The following is a 16,104-nucleotide window of genomic DNA, read 5'->3' as shown; positions in this document are numbered from 1 at the left end:
AGAAGCAAGTGTCTTCAAATTTTTAGCTGGCTTTAGATGCAGAAGCGGACGCCTCTGAAGAAAGACTGCCATAATGCTGTGCTTCCTAGGTGCCTTCTGGCACACGAGTAAAGTGGCCAGTTTCTCAGAGGGAGATGGTGGGGCCGGAGTTTCAGTAGTAGTACAGTCTAATTCTGCCACAGCAAAGTGTCTGATTCCTACACTTCTATGAATTCACCTAGGAAGGACAAAAGTTCTGCTTTTTTTTAAGCAATCTTTTGAACTGTTTTGACCTTCCGTGTTTCTGCCTAGAATTTACTGTGGAGTTCCTATACCCACTTTGTAATTTCTGCATGAATTGTGAATACCCCATTGCTCAAATTTTCCATCTTCTGTCTATTCTCAGTCAATTTAGTCTTACCTTGTCTTGACCTGCTAATTTAAAAGTTTTCCCTCTCACCAGTCAAGCTGTTATTATGTCTCTTTATAAGATCATTTTTCATAACCAAAAGTCTTTGGCTCTTAAGGCTACCACTGTAAAACTGGGCTTTCAGTTCTTGAATCATTTTTGCAGCTCTTCCCTGAATCCTGCCAAATTTTCAACATTATTTCAGTGAAGTGAGATTTACTTTTTTCATATTTCTTTTTTTTTCCAGTTGCTTGATAGAGAATGTTTCCGTAAACAGAGCAGAGAAACCTGCACAGTTATGAAATCTTCAGATCTATCTTTCTGAAATAAAATTTTTATTGTTTGCCACCAATCTCTGGCAGGTAGTGGGACTTCACTGAATTCTGCCCCCAGCTTCTTGTATGTGAATGATTTTTCCCGTTGTTAACTTTAGTTCATATATTATATATCTCATCTATAATTTAACATAAAGAGGGACCTTCACTTATTTATCACCTTCATGAGGACATGCATGTGCACACATGCATATGTGGGATACTTCCTTACATAAAACTAAAGATTAATGTATAAATATTTAACTGCGGTTGTAGTCTAAGAAAGTATTGCTCCTAAAAGTTTTGGAAAAGACTGTTTTCAGCATCTCTAATAAGTACCACAGGGTACCATCTGGTAAGAAGCAGGTGATGCCTCCTCACAGAATATTGTTTTAAATGTGAGGATGAACTAAGGTAATTTAAAGTTTTATTTTTTTATTGAACATATGCTCTACTTCCATATATTCCACTTTTTTCTTCAAAACTTATTATCTTAAGAGCTAGTATGAGCCTTAAACATAAGTCATATTTTAAAAAGAGACAGATTTTTTTTTTTTTACTTAAGCACTGGAGACTATTCAATTTCTATACACTACGTGCTATCGTGCAGTGTTAAGCTGGGACTAGAATACAGTGACATGATCAGGACTGTCCTGAACAAACATATTCTTTCACTTAAGTGGTGTCTGTTGTTCAGAAGACAAGCTATCAAATAAACTTTAAAATATATGCTCAGTCTTTCACCTTTCCCATACACAGTAAATCCTCCTTCAACATACAAAATCAACATTTAACTACACATTCACAAACCTTGGGCAGCCTAAATAGCAATCTTTTCTTCTCAATATTTCCTTCATATTGAAAGGTCTATGTGAACTTTAGCAACCAGAAATTGTCAGGTATGCGCTATTTCTGTTACCCAAGTATGGTGAATGGTGGTTAAACAAAGGTTTATTGTTCCACCAATATGTCAGGGTTGTTGACGCAGAAAAAGCAGCATCTGAGTTAGAAGACAATGCTATGCTGAATAAATTTTAACAATATTTTAATATATTATGTCCCTAGAAAAAGGAAGTGTAGATTATGTTTGAAATGGCATTAATCACGTAGATTGCCTCTGAATGTTCAGGTGTTTGCAGCTTCGATTTAAATGGGAAATTATTCCAGGAAAAGTTTGCTGAAAAGTTTGCTAAAAAGTATCTCAGAAAATAAGTGAGAGAGAGGTTCTTTTTGGTTTTGGTTTGGTTTGGGGTTTTTTTAAGATAGGAAGAAATTAAGTAGTGAATAGATGCTACCTTTGTTAATGTCACTTTCTTTCCCCATGGAGGTTTCTTGTGATGACTGCATCTGTATAGTAGAATTTATAAGTACTTTTGATAGCGACCAGGGAGACTTGCAGTACAGAGTCCTAGCCACTCACATGAAATCTGGTCTCTTCTTTGGCACCTATTATCTCATCGGTATAATCTGCAGACTATGCCATAGTCTCTGTATGGAAGAGTTTCAGGTTTAATATCTCATCTTGAAAGATTAGGTCAAAGCAAGTAAATCTAACAGGTTGGTCACACAATCAAATCACATCCAACCATTTCCAATTAATTATTCAAGCCTTTCTTTGTGCTCTTGTCAATTTGAACAGAAGAGCTGTCAGCTGTTGAATCTCTATTGAAGACCAGCCTTAGATCGTTATTATTGAACTGCTCCTTACTAGACTCCGGGGCCAGTGCTACTGTCAGAAAGAAAAAGAAATGAAACATGGTATATAGACTTTAGGATCTTTTGGATATTATTTAGTTATTTCTTTATTTCCTATCTTCTGTGTTCTTTGCTCTGCAGTGTGAGGTGCTTTGTACAATGCTCCTTTTGGTCCAGCAAAAATGTAAAGTTAACAAGGCTCAATTTACAGGGGTTGCATATGTGTTCTACCTTTTTAATGAAAATGCTCTAGGGAGGGAGATACTGTGTCTTGACTGGACATGGTGTAGAATGCAAATTCTAGGGTCAGTGATAAAAATTCTTGGGACTTTGCCCGAGAGGATTGGAGTAAAGAAAAACTGACTTTCTTCTGGGAGCTTCTGAACTATGCAAGCAATGATGTTTGCCCAAATAACAGTTTCTCAAGAGATAGAACCAATGCAGAATTCACTTAGAGTAAATGCCATATAGCTGTCAGATTGTGTTACATTAATTTTCTTTTTATAAGATTCATTTACGGCTGTTCACATCCCTAAACCATTTGATGCATAAAAGAGTATACCTAAATGGAAGTTGAATATCAAGGAAAGAGAAGAAAAAGAGTTTTAGTTCAGAGCTTTTTATTCCTTGCTTTTTTGGTGCCTGATTTTGAAAAATAAGGATAATTATTTAAAAATGCTCTTATTTAACTAATACTAGCATTTTTTAAATGTTCACGTAAAACTTCCAGTCCTCAAAACTGCATTGTGCCTTCTCAGGAAAAATAAGTACATTGAAGCAAATTGGAACAATATCCTTGCTTTAGATGAGTTTATCCAAAAAAGAAGTACTTTTAGACCTTATGCATTTAAAGCACTGTACAGAGTCACGTCTCTTTTCAGGCAAATGTCATGCATAAGCAAGAACAACAGACCATTCATACATGATTTTAAATCCCTTTGAAGCCATGTTCTGATAGCTTTAATGAGACATACATGTACAGTTCACAGGTTTCGTAATGCTCCTCTACTTAAAGGTATATTTTATCCCAATGTGCTAACCCTTTAAAGACAAATTCTGTGCATGCAGCTGACCATCTACATCTGCAGTTGTGCAAGACATCATGGATGTGTCTGACTTACACTAGAACAGTTCTGCACCAATCACTGGCACAAAGTATGCACTTCAAATTCTGCACATGTAGCATAGAACTTGTTGTACATGTGTAGGCATATCTGTCAGGTCAATCCTGTTTAGGCAACTTCGTGCTGCTTGCATTTTCTGGGAATGCAAGAAATGTCAATTATATAGATCTTCATGTATAAATGTTATTAGCATCATCAAGGCCTTCTGTGCTAATGTCATATGACACCGACAAAGTAACATTCTGTTACTCAACATGTTACTCAACTTTAAAGGCCCATAGAGATAAAGAAAGGGAGAATAACTGGTCCAGAACATTGCTTAAAGTCCAGGCAATGCTGGTGTCTGTCTCCTTTGATGGTTTTATTTTGTTGGGTTTTTTTTAACCTAATGCTAAGCTGCTTCAAAAATAAGTTTTAGATGTGGAAAAAATGCTTTGTGTGACTTTCAGCCTAAAGTCTAATATTTAGAACATGAGTTTACAGTAGTTTACTTTAAAATACCTCTGTCTTCTTAATATTCATCATTTAAAAGATAACAAGAAAAAACATTATAGTGACTCTCATTGCTTAATAAATGGTACCATGCAACCCAAAACAGAGCTGTAAGGGTTAACAAAATAGATGCTTGTCATTCTTTGTAGAACTAATTGTATCTTTAAGCACAGGAAAAGCTAGGGAAAAACAGAAGAATGTTTAACACAGGCTTGCCTGGAACATTAGACTGGCCAAAGGCCTTAGTCCAAAATTTGCAACAGTGCAAACAAAGCAGGGACAGCGCGCTTGCAGACACTCTGACAATTGCAACAGTAGATTAGTAGTAACTTTTAGCTCATACACAGAGCTTTACATATTCAACTGCATCCTTGTTGTGTACCTACATAAAGGGTTGAATAGTATCTGGCAGGTCTTCAGGCACTGCATGTAATACGAGATATAAAAAGGACGCTTTTATGCTCTAAGCCCAGGACTGGGATACAGTATTCCCAAATCTGCCACGAACACATAAGATAAGGTTAGGCAAAGCGGTTAGCTTTACTGTGCCTCAATTTCCCAATCAAATAAAAATAGGCAAATTACCTGAGAAACGTATTTGGGCACGTTTGCACAATGTTCCTGATATTTGGAAAGGCTTCTAAGTCATGATTCTCTGAGCAGTTGAGAGAAGGCAATAAAAACCCCTAAAATACTTACATTTATTCTAAAGGAATGATGTTTGTTGTGCTTAAAATGATGTTTGTCTTTCTGTTGCCAGCCTAAGGAAAATAATAGTACAGAATCAAAGTAATCTTTATGAGAAGGTCTGGAACTACTCATCCTTCCAAGCTTCATCTCACATATATCTTTCTTTGAAATAAAGCTGTAGCAAAATATCCCATAATCTCGAGTTGATTCTTAGCATGAATCACACTGTGAATTTAATCCATGCTGAAAAGTTGTATTTACTGAACCTTTTTTTATTGTTATAGTTTGCTAAAGACACCAGCAAAGATCCTAACTTGAGAAAGCACAGAAAACAATGTGATAACCATACCTACTTACAACATTATAACTCACATTCAAAGTTTTTCTGATTATTGAAAAGCTTTAAGAATTATAAATCTTTGTAACCCACATAAAGTGAGGTCTGCAGGCATGCTATGCTAAATCCTCGTATGCTGGTGCAATACAGTCTACAATCAGATTGTCAGGAACTGCTTGCAGTTTTTCAATTTAAAATCAGCATGATTTTTTTTTTTTTTTTGTTCCAGCAGTTGATTATACGTGTGACCTATCTTGTATAATATTTAGCTGCTATTTTTCTAATATTCCTTTATGGTGTAATTTCATTGGACCAGGGTCTGCATGAATTCCTTTGTTTCATTATACAGCATGGAACAATCTTTACATACTTCTGCTTTTATTACTATCATCCTGATGCTCTGTCTCTTCTGTTTAAAACACCGCTTCAGCAGTTGTTCTGGTGCTCTGCTGTATAGAAACCCAATGAAGGTTCCATACATTTCTATACTGAGGAAAATGTGTATTGAGTCCTAAAAGATGGGACTAGCTTGACTGTTTTTTTAAAACACTAAATGTGCAAGTGGTAGTCAGAGATGAAAGAAGTTAAAACTACAAAATACATGAAATAGAACTCTGTGTTTCACCTGTGTTGTGCGGAAGGGTAAACTAGAGACAGAAGTAGGCTCCCATCATATTCCTTAGCTGGGTATGTTCAGAGTGGGAATCAGTGTGGTTGAGAGAGGGCAAGTTTCTAGAGAAAAAGTAGTATGCAGCTAACGGTAGGGGAAATTTTAAAAATGTTTTGATTTTTAAAGAGCAGTTGAAACTTGAATCCATAGACTTAACACTATTTTCTTGTTCAAAAAGATAGAAACATGCATCATTAATTGCCTTTTTTTACTTTAAAAATTATTCACTGGATACTGGACTCTTTCCCCAGGAACTGGCCAAGAGCCTCCAGGGGAAATGAGTTAATTTAGCTCTAATTCCTAGTGGAGCTACTTCTTCCCACAGTGAATATTTTGAGTATTTTTTATACAAATGGCATAGGTTTACTTCTTCAAATTGAGTGAGCAAGGTAATAACTCCTTCCCAAGTCATTACCCTAAAACCAAATTAATCTTTGAGGTTTCCCAAATGTCACACTCTCAAGTAATTTTTGAAAATACTGCACTAGAATGTACCATATGAGGCTTTGTCTGTTAGTTACAGTATATACCTTAAATAAAAATTCTGAATGCTTAGATATCTTGTGAATATTTGAATAGATTTTTTCCTGAAGACAAGTGAGTACTGTTCTAAATTTCCCATAAAACTGTTCCTTCAGTGTGAGATGCTTCATTACCTTCACCTGTATAATAAATGTGGTTAAACATGTGGGGCCACAGAGCTACAGCTGCTCTAATTAATGTAGCATAATATTAACTATTTGCAGTTTCTCTAAATAATTCTGCTACTGGTGGCACTTGTAATTCTGTGTATGCAAGGCTGTGATTTATTCTGGTCATATTGTCTGTAACAGTACCTATTCTACATATACAATGACTTTGAAGCTATAAACCATTAAGGTGCACATTTGATGATAGTGACATAAACCAACTGCTGTTCAGGCCAGAGGAGACAGAGGTTCTCCCTTTACTTAGCAAGCTTGTGTTTAAATTTACATGCAGATAGAGGGAGAGATGGGTTATGTTCCTTGATGTTGTAAAGAGTAAAGCATAAGTTTATTTGTGCTAAGCCACTGCTCAGCTCTAGGCTATTTATTTACTTGGGATGCAACAGCAAAAGCCTGAGAGAATAAATTTTAATCTGCCAGACAGCTCCATATATCATGGGCAAAGCTGAATCCTCTTTAATCAGAGCCCTAAAACTAGCTAGTGATTTAAAATTATCTGCTTTCTTTCTAGCTTAATAAGGAAATCAGCTTCTACCGCAATGTGTGCAAGGACTCAAATAATCTAAAACTGCAGTATTAAAGATTATGGCAGTTTTATTTAATATCCTGGAGGACTGACAGTTAACAACAGTGGGTAGAGAACTGTAGCTGCTCATATCTAATATATTCATAAAAGATTAAGAGGGTGAACATTTAAATATAAACATTATGTGATCAGTCATGTTTATACTATCCAATCATAAAGTAGTAACAATTAACACAACCTAGTCTATGTACACATAAACACTGCTCCTGCATCTATTTATGCTTTTTAAAAGAACAGTATGCCTATTCCTCCCTTCTAAAACTTGAATACCGTATACATAATGTAAGTGGAATTGGTATGGACGATTGGCATTAAATACATTTTTGCAGTCTCAGAATCATCAAGAAGGCGATAAAATATGTTCTGACTTGTAAAATTTGTTTAACAGTCTAACATTATCCTAGTATCCAAACTTATTCAGAAAATGATAGCACTGCACATGTATTAGCACTAATGCTCATATGTCTTTCCTTATTCTGTGACTGCAGAAATACAAAACCAGAAACACTCAGGTTACAGCTAAATTTAAAGCAACTAAAACCAGTTACACAGATACCACCAGCTTTCAGGACCTGTTTGGTTTTAGAGCATTCTTTTCAGGCCTCATTGCATCTGAGTGTGAACCCAACATGGTACCACAACATTTGTTCATATGGTAAAGCTGTAATTGGCTCAGCAGATAATCTCTCAGCTCAATTTATAAAGCCAAAACTGGAGCTTCATTTCCCTCCCTCCTCCCTTACCCTTTCTTTCTCTTCTTTGCTTGCTTTTTTTTTTCTTTTTTTTTCTTCTCTTTTTTTCTTTCTTCAATTGTCTCTCAATTTTATTCACCTTATGGTTCTATATGCAAGAAAAAGGCAGGTTTGGTTTTTTAGCTAGTAATATTGCATGCAAAATATTAAGGGAAAATTGGAAACTATATCTTTGCAAAATCTCAAGTTATGAAAGATAATAAGTCATTTTGGAATGGACAAGTAAACACTACAGTATCTAGATTTCTCTAAATCCACTTTTTATGGAGACATGCAGAGAGACATGGTTGGTCCCTAACATTCCTTAGAGCTATAGGTACCAAAATAATAACAGTTCTATGTTAACTGTTTTCCTCTTTAAGCTTTTCTACTTATAAAGATCAAATGGAAAATATTTCCTTGCTCCTTTTCTCAGTAGCAGATTTACTTGAATGTCCTGTTTAAGACTGAGCTGCCACCACAGTAGATGTTTCTTGAGGAGGGACCTGGATGAGGTAGAGGAAGTGAGGGGGCTAAAGAGTGATAGTGCATGAAAAAATCTTAGTTATGAGCTATCAGTTCTATACAAATTTTGTAAAGTTAGGAATCCTTCTATGTTACAACTGGAACCGTATCAGGCCATAGGATTGGAAATGTTTATAAACATCCTTAACTCTTTGCAGAGCGATAACCTCAGTTACCATTTATTGAACTCAAAACAGATTATGTGCCTGCATAGAATAGAAGAATACCTCCTGTGAGGCTGCTGGCTTGCTTTTACATTCTCAAATTTCATTTGTGAAAAAAACAACAAAACAAACCAACCAACAAAACAGGGACAAGAAAAATAAAAAACCCACCCAAAAAACCCCAAACCCGAAAACCTCCACACAAAAAAAAAAAAAAAGAAAACCCCACCAAAACCCCATAATAAACAAACAAACAAAATCCCCAAAACTCACTCAACTCCTCCCAAAACCAGAAGGAAAATGAAAAATTCTGTCTTCTGTGGAACCGAAGAAAACTTCAGACCTGTAAATTCACTCTTATGATAAAGATACATCTCTGTGAGCTTGGAGGAGCCTGGAACAATAGATCAAATATAGCAGCAGCCTCTTTTGCTTCAGACAAACACTTCCTATGGCTTTTATGCTTATTTTTTCTTTCTGCCAGGAAAAAATGTGAAGGTCAAAGACCTTAATTCCTCATGAGTAACATCATACTACAGTGACACTTGAGAAGCTTTACTACTAAATTTTTCTCCCATAAACTGAGTCACGCTCATGGTGGCCTCTCCAGTTATCAAACCCCAGATCTATGACAGACAAAGACCAGGCATGTAATGCAAATAAGTAATTAGTTCTTCTACAGGTGTGCTTGAATGGTGAAGGTGGTAATACAAGCGACGGCTAATTTCATTGTAGTTGATTAAGGAATGTCATTGCCCTTGGGCTGTAGGGCAGTGGCGTGGCTTCCCTCTCTCCTGCTCCTGTTCTCCTGGAAGTCAGCTGCAGGTTGTGTCCCAGATGGGGAGAGGGACAGCGGGCAACATGCTCCAAAAGTGCAATTCCCAGAGCTGAGGGAATATGAAGAGCTAAAAAAATCAGTTTTATCCTCTGTAAGGTCTGTTAGCAGGGCCTGTGAGCTTCCTGCACCACCAGCTGGGAGGTTGGGCTGCTCAGAGGAGCGTCATCATGTTTTGATCATCTGCACCACCTACTTTGAGCAACACCACAGGTGTCTCAGGTAGGTTGAGTACATTATGTGAGTGCTGCTTAGAAAAGTGAAATCCTTACCTCCCTACCTGCCTTTCTTTCCTCCCTCATCTAATCTGTGGTTTGCATATCGAAAGCATTCACAGGACTGTGACTTCAGGGCAGTTTAAGCATGGCTGCTCCTAGCATGTTTTCCATGCCCAGAGCAGCAGATTGTTTTGTTTTGAGAATGATGTTCTAGCAGTGTTTTAAAACTGAGTTATAGGTTACTCTCTACTTTGGTTTTATGGGAAGGTTTCTCCCCTTTTGTGCACAGGTCACGCTAGAAACTTGCTTAGCAGAAGCAGTTCTATCCAGAGGAGGTGACAAGTACAGCTGATAAAAGTTTATTTGTTTTATATTATCATTTGGTACACTATTAGAACAGCCATCTGTTCTCTTCATTTCTATCAACCCAATTTAGATTGCAATAACAACGCCATTAGATGTGTTTTCAACAAAGTGAAAATCAAATACGATATTTTAAACGATCTTGAGGATAACATAACCCCTCTTTAAAACTACCAGCGTGTTGGGATAAAAGGGCATGATAAAAGAATAATTAATGTTACAGTTTTAAAATATTCTTATTTTCATACAAGAATATTAGGCACTAATTCGACAGGAAAGTGTTCACATCTTCTTATGAATTATACATGAGAACAATTTCACATGGGAAACCTAAACAGAATCTTTTTAACTTGTTACTCAGACCTGTAAAATTTTATTTTAATCTCTGATATTATACAGTCTAATGGAAAGCATTAAGAATCTTACATAAGCAATTTCATAATCATTAATGTGACCTCTTCTCACTTAGAGAAATAAACACATGATTTGCTAATGCAGCTCAACTTTAATGAAGTCACTAGGTTATTTAGGGCACTAGTCAGCAGATAGTAAAATGAGGGGTGTGTTTCTAAAATGTTATGGGATTTGGGGCCCATAGTTCAGGTTGGTCAAGCCTAGGTATGACCCAGTTTCCTCCCTCTCTTCCCTGTTTGTTCTTTTCACTATCTTACTACTTTGAAATATGTATCTTCAAATCAAGTGGTTTGATAATATTTCAGATGAAGACATAAGTTTAAAGTTTCAATTAATGAGAGAAATTTAGTTAAGGAAAGACATGTTGAGAAAGTATGCAAACTGTTCAAACGTTTGTGTAATGGCAAATGACGATATGACTTGGAGAGCTGTGCAGGGAGATTGGATCATGTGAGAAAGAGGTCTGATTTGAACATGTAGTCTTTCATACAACCAATTCTAGTGTCAAGGCAGACAGACAATAGATTGCATCTACAGAATGGGGGAAATCTATTCTCTAAATCCATGACTTTGAAAAGGAGCTCACAATTTTCAATGAATAACTGAAGCATGTTAGCATTGATAAAAGGACTACTGCAATTCCTGGATGCATGAGTGGAAGGAAAATTTGTATAGAGAAAGAGTGGTGGCATTTTGCATTTGTAATTACCATAAACATTACTGAACTTATGTGCACATTCCAAACTTAAAAAAGAACTTTAAAAAGTTGTTAAGGTTCTGGGCAAAACCCAGATTATTTCAATATATGAATAATTCACAGTAAATGATTTAGGAAGTTCAATCTGTATAACTAATTAAGGAGAAAGGTGTTTTAAGAGGTATTTTCCTCATGTTCTGTAAGTACTTAAATGGGCAGAAGATTTCTGATTGCAGAGGAAATCTTTAACGAAGGCACAGTAAGATCCAATATCTGAAGTCAAAGCCAGATAGACCACAAACAATACACTAACTTTCAAAAGAGAGAATAATTAACCACTGAAATAATTTACCCAGGGGTATCACATGCTCTTCGCTTACAAGAAATCTTTAATCATGACTAATGTCTTTTTAAAAAAGCTATAGCTTAACTTCCAGGCATGGATTTGGTGCAGGAGTTAATAGTTGAAGCATGAAAGGTGAGAATAAATGACTCTAATGGTCTTTCTAGTCCTTGGATCTATACATTTTGGTTTCAGTCTTGCATTGAGGCAAAGTTATGTATTAATGACAGATGGGATGTTGGAGAATGAATTATGGGTTCCATTCCATGGTTTTCCACTGACTTATGTACATTGATCAATGTACCTCAGTACCCTTCTCTGTAAAACATTTACATTTTAAATAGTAATATGTTACTATGCTTGCCCACCTCACCAAGGCAAAAGGCTGTAAGGTTTCCTAATACCCTTTGAACTCTGAATGAAATAAATACTACAGATATTGGACAAGGTTTTCAAAGGCACCAAGCATTGACAGCCGAAAAAGATGTAAGCTTTCAATGTCTCTGAAAATCAAATGCTGAAATTATTATAATCAAGTTTTCTAGGCATTAATACAAACACTACTGAGGAGGAATACGAAATGGGAATTATGAGCTGTATTTTGACAGTGTTGTTTTAATTGTTGTGAAGGAGGCTTCTCTGCCTTCCTCCCTTGAAGCCTGCTAACAGCCAAACAAACAAAAAGCTTCAGTTTATGTGAAAGGATGTTCCATTTAAAAAAATCCTTATTTGGCATATTAAGTAGGTGAGTCAAAAATATTAGACTTTGTTACGGCAAAGCAGGAGCAATTAAATTAAATGAGCCTCAAGAAGAAAGCTCTCCCCTAGATCAACAGGGCAATAAGAGCTTGTCGACTCCCATCCTAGTGTGTTTCTAAACACCTTTTGAAGTACAGAATGCAGAACACTCAACACTTCGGCTTTGTTGCAGCTGACAGCCTGTCGGTTTTAATGAAAATGCTCTCCATTTAGAAGATGACAGAAATTACACGCATTTCCCCTTTTATTTTTCTGTCATCTTTTCTGCCTTGCATTTTTACAGTAGAAGGAGGGGCTTGTTATTAAAGCATTGCATAAGTATGCAAAATATACTAAGAAGAAAGAGGAAAAGGAAAAGCTTTAGCCCTGCAATTACGCACAATGTGTGTTGGTGAGAAAAGTATGCTGTGGCATAACATCTGATGGGTGGCAATAACTATTTACTTTTGGTTATCTTTAAAGAGGGTGAGGCAAAAATCTCTAGATAATGTGTTAAGTGAAGGTTTTATTATACGATTGCCTGAGTAATTTCCTACAGGAAGATGATCTAAGCAGCAATAGATAGCTCAAGTATGTTCATAACTTCTCTAAAAAATATAGCAAGATAACGCCGAACAATTTCTTCGCTCTGCACAGTTTTCACAAACCTCTTTTATTAAGCGGCAGGCTTTTAATAAGTGTACCCACTATCATTGACCCAGATGTATAACTGCATCTGAGGAAACTCATCTCCAGGGCTGAAGAGGGAAGGCTTCACTTGCAAACATAAGCCAGTGCTATGGGATTTGGAAATAGCACACAAATCTGTATATATTCTTCAGCCTGTCAATAGCCGCTCCACAGGTTTCCCCAGTCTCAATTCCAGGGCAAGCGTTAGCTGCAATAATATGTGCAAGGTAGAAATACTGAGGAAGTGAGCTTTTGGCAGTTTTAAGGGAAGCACTGCATTTGGTCTTCCAACTTAATTTCTGTGACAAATGTTTCATGCGTATCCTAAGAAGAGAGACAAATTTAATTACTAATGATGGCCTATATAGATCATATCTAAAAGTCATGCAAGGATTCTGAAGCAGAAAAGGTTTAGAAAAGTATGGAGAAAGGACTTATTTTTAAACTCCGGGCACATTTTGTGTGATCTTAAACTTGTGCGTACTAGTAAGACTCCAACAGTGTGACTTTTTGCAGAAATGGAGTTATGTATATTTAGCAAAGGCGAATCTGGATCCCAGAACAAGAAAGCCACATGAAGCCATGGTACAAAGAGCACATTTCTGCCACTCAGCTGTTTAGGTTCCACTTACTTGACACAAGTGCAACAGCATGTGCAAATTTATTGGCATGACCTAAATGGCCAGAACCATCCCATTAGCACCTTTTTATGCGTTCCTGGTCCTGTGATGTGTTAACAGCAGAACAGCCTCTCTGCTAACATCTACCCTGGCACAGTTTGGTGACAGAGTTACATCCCATCTTGAAAAGTCTGATATAAGTCTTGATCAGGCTGCAGAGGCTATGTCTACGTGGCATATACAGCACTGGTTCAGCAGCCTGGCAGGCCTGCCAGACAAGCGACATTGCTGTGGGCAAGCGTACGTCTGAACTGGCTGTGCTGTCTGAAATACAGAGATGGTTAATGCTCACACAGTTGGAAACAGAAGCAATAGATTGCCTTTGCTACATACTCTAAGTGAAGTCCTTAAATGTGATTCCCATCTCCTGCACCTGTCATTTTACGTTGCCTACAAACTAAGGGAGACGCCCATGCTTTAATTACCGGTAGGCCTTATAACATATTTCTTGGAAAAGATAGATTTGCTTTATATTTCACTAGTGCAGAATGTGCACATGGCACACAAGTCAAACAGCCCACAGCTTTCACATCAAAATTCTAAATATCCTTCTAACATGGAGTTAGGAGTAAAAGGAAACATTATTAAAGGGTGCGGGTGTTGAGTATCTCTATGTGTTGAGGAGATACGGTGGAACAGGATAAGTGTTTATGTCTCAGTAACTGGGGACTGTGAAAGAAAAAGGAAGAAATATTTAGCATAGGATACTATACTATATCTAGGAGTTACAGTGTGAGAATCAACAGAGGGAAGAAAAAGTATTCTCTGACCAACAGGAAATGCTGCTTCTGTTTGAATCATTAAAAACCTGCCTCCCTAAGAGGTGGTAGGATTTTCCCTTGCTGTGGCTTTGGATCTGAGCTGTGTGACAGCAAGTAAAGAACAATTCTGTGATTGCTAAGGGGTTCACTAGGTGATTGCCTGCATACTTGCAGACTATGCTTTCTGATTGTTAGTAGGTAGCTGTTAGCCAGCTGGTATTTGTAGAAAACCTCATTAGAATGTTTGGTCGAGTCAAGCTATTTTGTGACTAGTAAATAACTTACTAGTAATTGAGAAATTAACTTATTCTTATTAACTTTATTCTTGTTAACCATCTATATAGCTTAACTTATGAACTGTCCATATATATTTCCTTCAAACATTACAACTAAAGTATTAAAATATAAGATGCAAGATAGCTTTGCTTTTTTTCATGTAACTTTTTTAATGCCATATTACAGACACTTGGTTATGAAACTGAAATATTACTTGTTCAGGTGCTTTTTCTACTACACTCAACAGTACATTTGTTTGTAAGAAATCTGTGTTGAAACACAAGCCTTCTGTATGCAAGCACTTGAATTTTCAGAGGCACATGAAGTCTGTATGGACCCTGCATAAGAAGGAACCTCTCTAGTCTGTGAACCCAGCCCTAGGCTGGAATATAGTGTTGCTCATGGCTGAGGAGAGTGCTTTGCCATTCAGTCCTCCCTCTTCCTTCGCACCTTCCCTTGCCCAGCTCTTCCCCTTCAGAAGCAGGAAAGTAGCCTCCTTTCAGGGGATTTATTTTATTCATATACTTCTTAGTCATGGCCCATGTTATTTGAACAAACAAAGTACTTCAGAAGGGTATGTGCAGTGTGGCTTATGCTCTTCCAAAGTTGTCACCTGCTTCAATGCTTGTGCCTTGACTTTCAGGAGAACAGGGTCAGCCAAGACAAGTTGCCAGTGTGGGCATTTTATAATGCAGTATGCATACGAGGATGAGAGAGGTGGGCTGGTTTTGCTTTAGTTAATATTATCTGCTCTAAGGGTCAGTCCTGTCCTGTGACATTAAATATTGGAAGGAGGGGATTAGGTTGTTGGTGGGGTTTTTTGTGTTTTTTTATTATTATTATTATTATTTCTATTTCTTTTAGATTGGAGTTTAAAGGAGATTGCCCTCTGTAATGGTATAATTCCTTTTCTGTCTTTTCTCTGCTGGATTGCTTTCCCACTGACGCATTTGTGAGCAGGCACCCTGGTTACGCTTAATTATTAAAAAGTCAGTGCTCAAACAGAGCTCTGAAGAAAAGGAAATATTTCTTACTGCATGTTACTGAATATTAGTTCATACTGGGTTTTGCCTTTGTGTATTCTCTTCCTACTTTGGGTATATTTTACAATACATAGATACAGGTTTTATATTGCAAGGGCTACCAACTAATATAGAAAAAAATAGGAGACATAAAAAAGAGGAGATATGAACATGTTCTCCAGTGTAAAAGTTTTAGAAAAGATTACATAGCTTAGACTGCAGTATTTTTTAAATGGAAAGAGTGGCCAGGTGAGATCCAAGTTTGCAATGCATTCTAATAAGGTTACTTTCATTTACTGAAATATGGGAAAATCCTTAGAGTAAACATGTACCATGTAGGTGTCAGGTTTTTTGTGTCTTTCTCTAGAATATGCATTTACAACAGAACAGAGGCATTTGTGTTTGCCAAACGATCAAGACTGCACATGTGTACATATGTACCTATTCTAGAATTAATAACAAAAAAAACCAAAACACATTTGAAATAAATTTCAACTATATTATTTTCAATTTGTATGAACATTGGGAAAAATGCTGACCATGAACATGTCAGTCTTGTTCAGTTTTAGGGGGGCAGTCACTTTGCTGGGTTTAATTTTCCTCCTGAAATAAACCTTTTGGTGTAGAATTTTAAAATAAACAAA

General features: G+C 36.8%; 1 protein-coding gene across 4 annotated transcripts in view; it reads left to right on the top strand.

Annotated features, from left to right (window-relative positions):
- The window catches only part of DSCAM (DS cell adhesion molecule), a 476,005-nt gene that overhangs the window by 274,712 nt on the left and 185,189 nt on the right, over nucleotides 1-16,104 (top strand). The window lies entirely within an intron of this gene.

The sequence above is a fragment of the Strigops habroptila genome, chromosome 2 (assembly GCF_004027225.2).
Source record: "Strigops habroptila isolate Jane chromosome 2, bStrHab1.2.pri, whole genome shotgun sequence".
NCBI classification, from domain to species: domain Eukaryota; kingdom Metazoa; phylum Chordata; class Aves; order Psittaciformes; family Psittacidae; genus Strigops; species Strigops habroptila.
The sequence above is the reverse complement of the archived record's forward strand: the minus strand, read 5'-3'. Positions and strand labels throughout refer to the sequence as shown.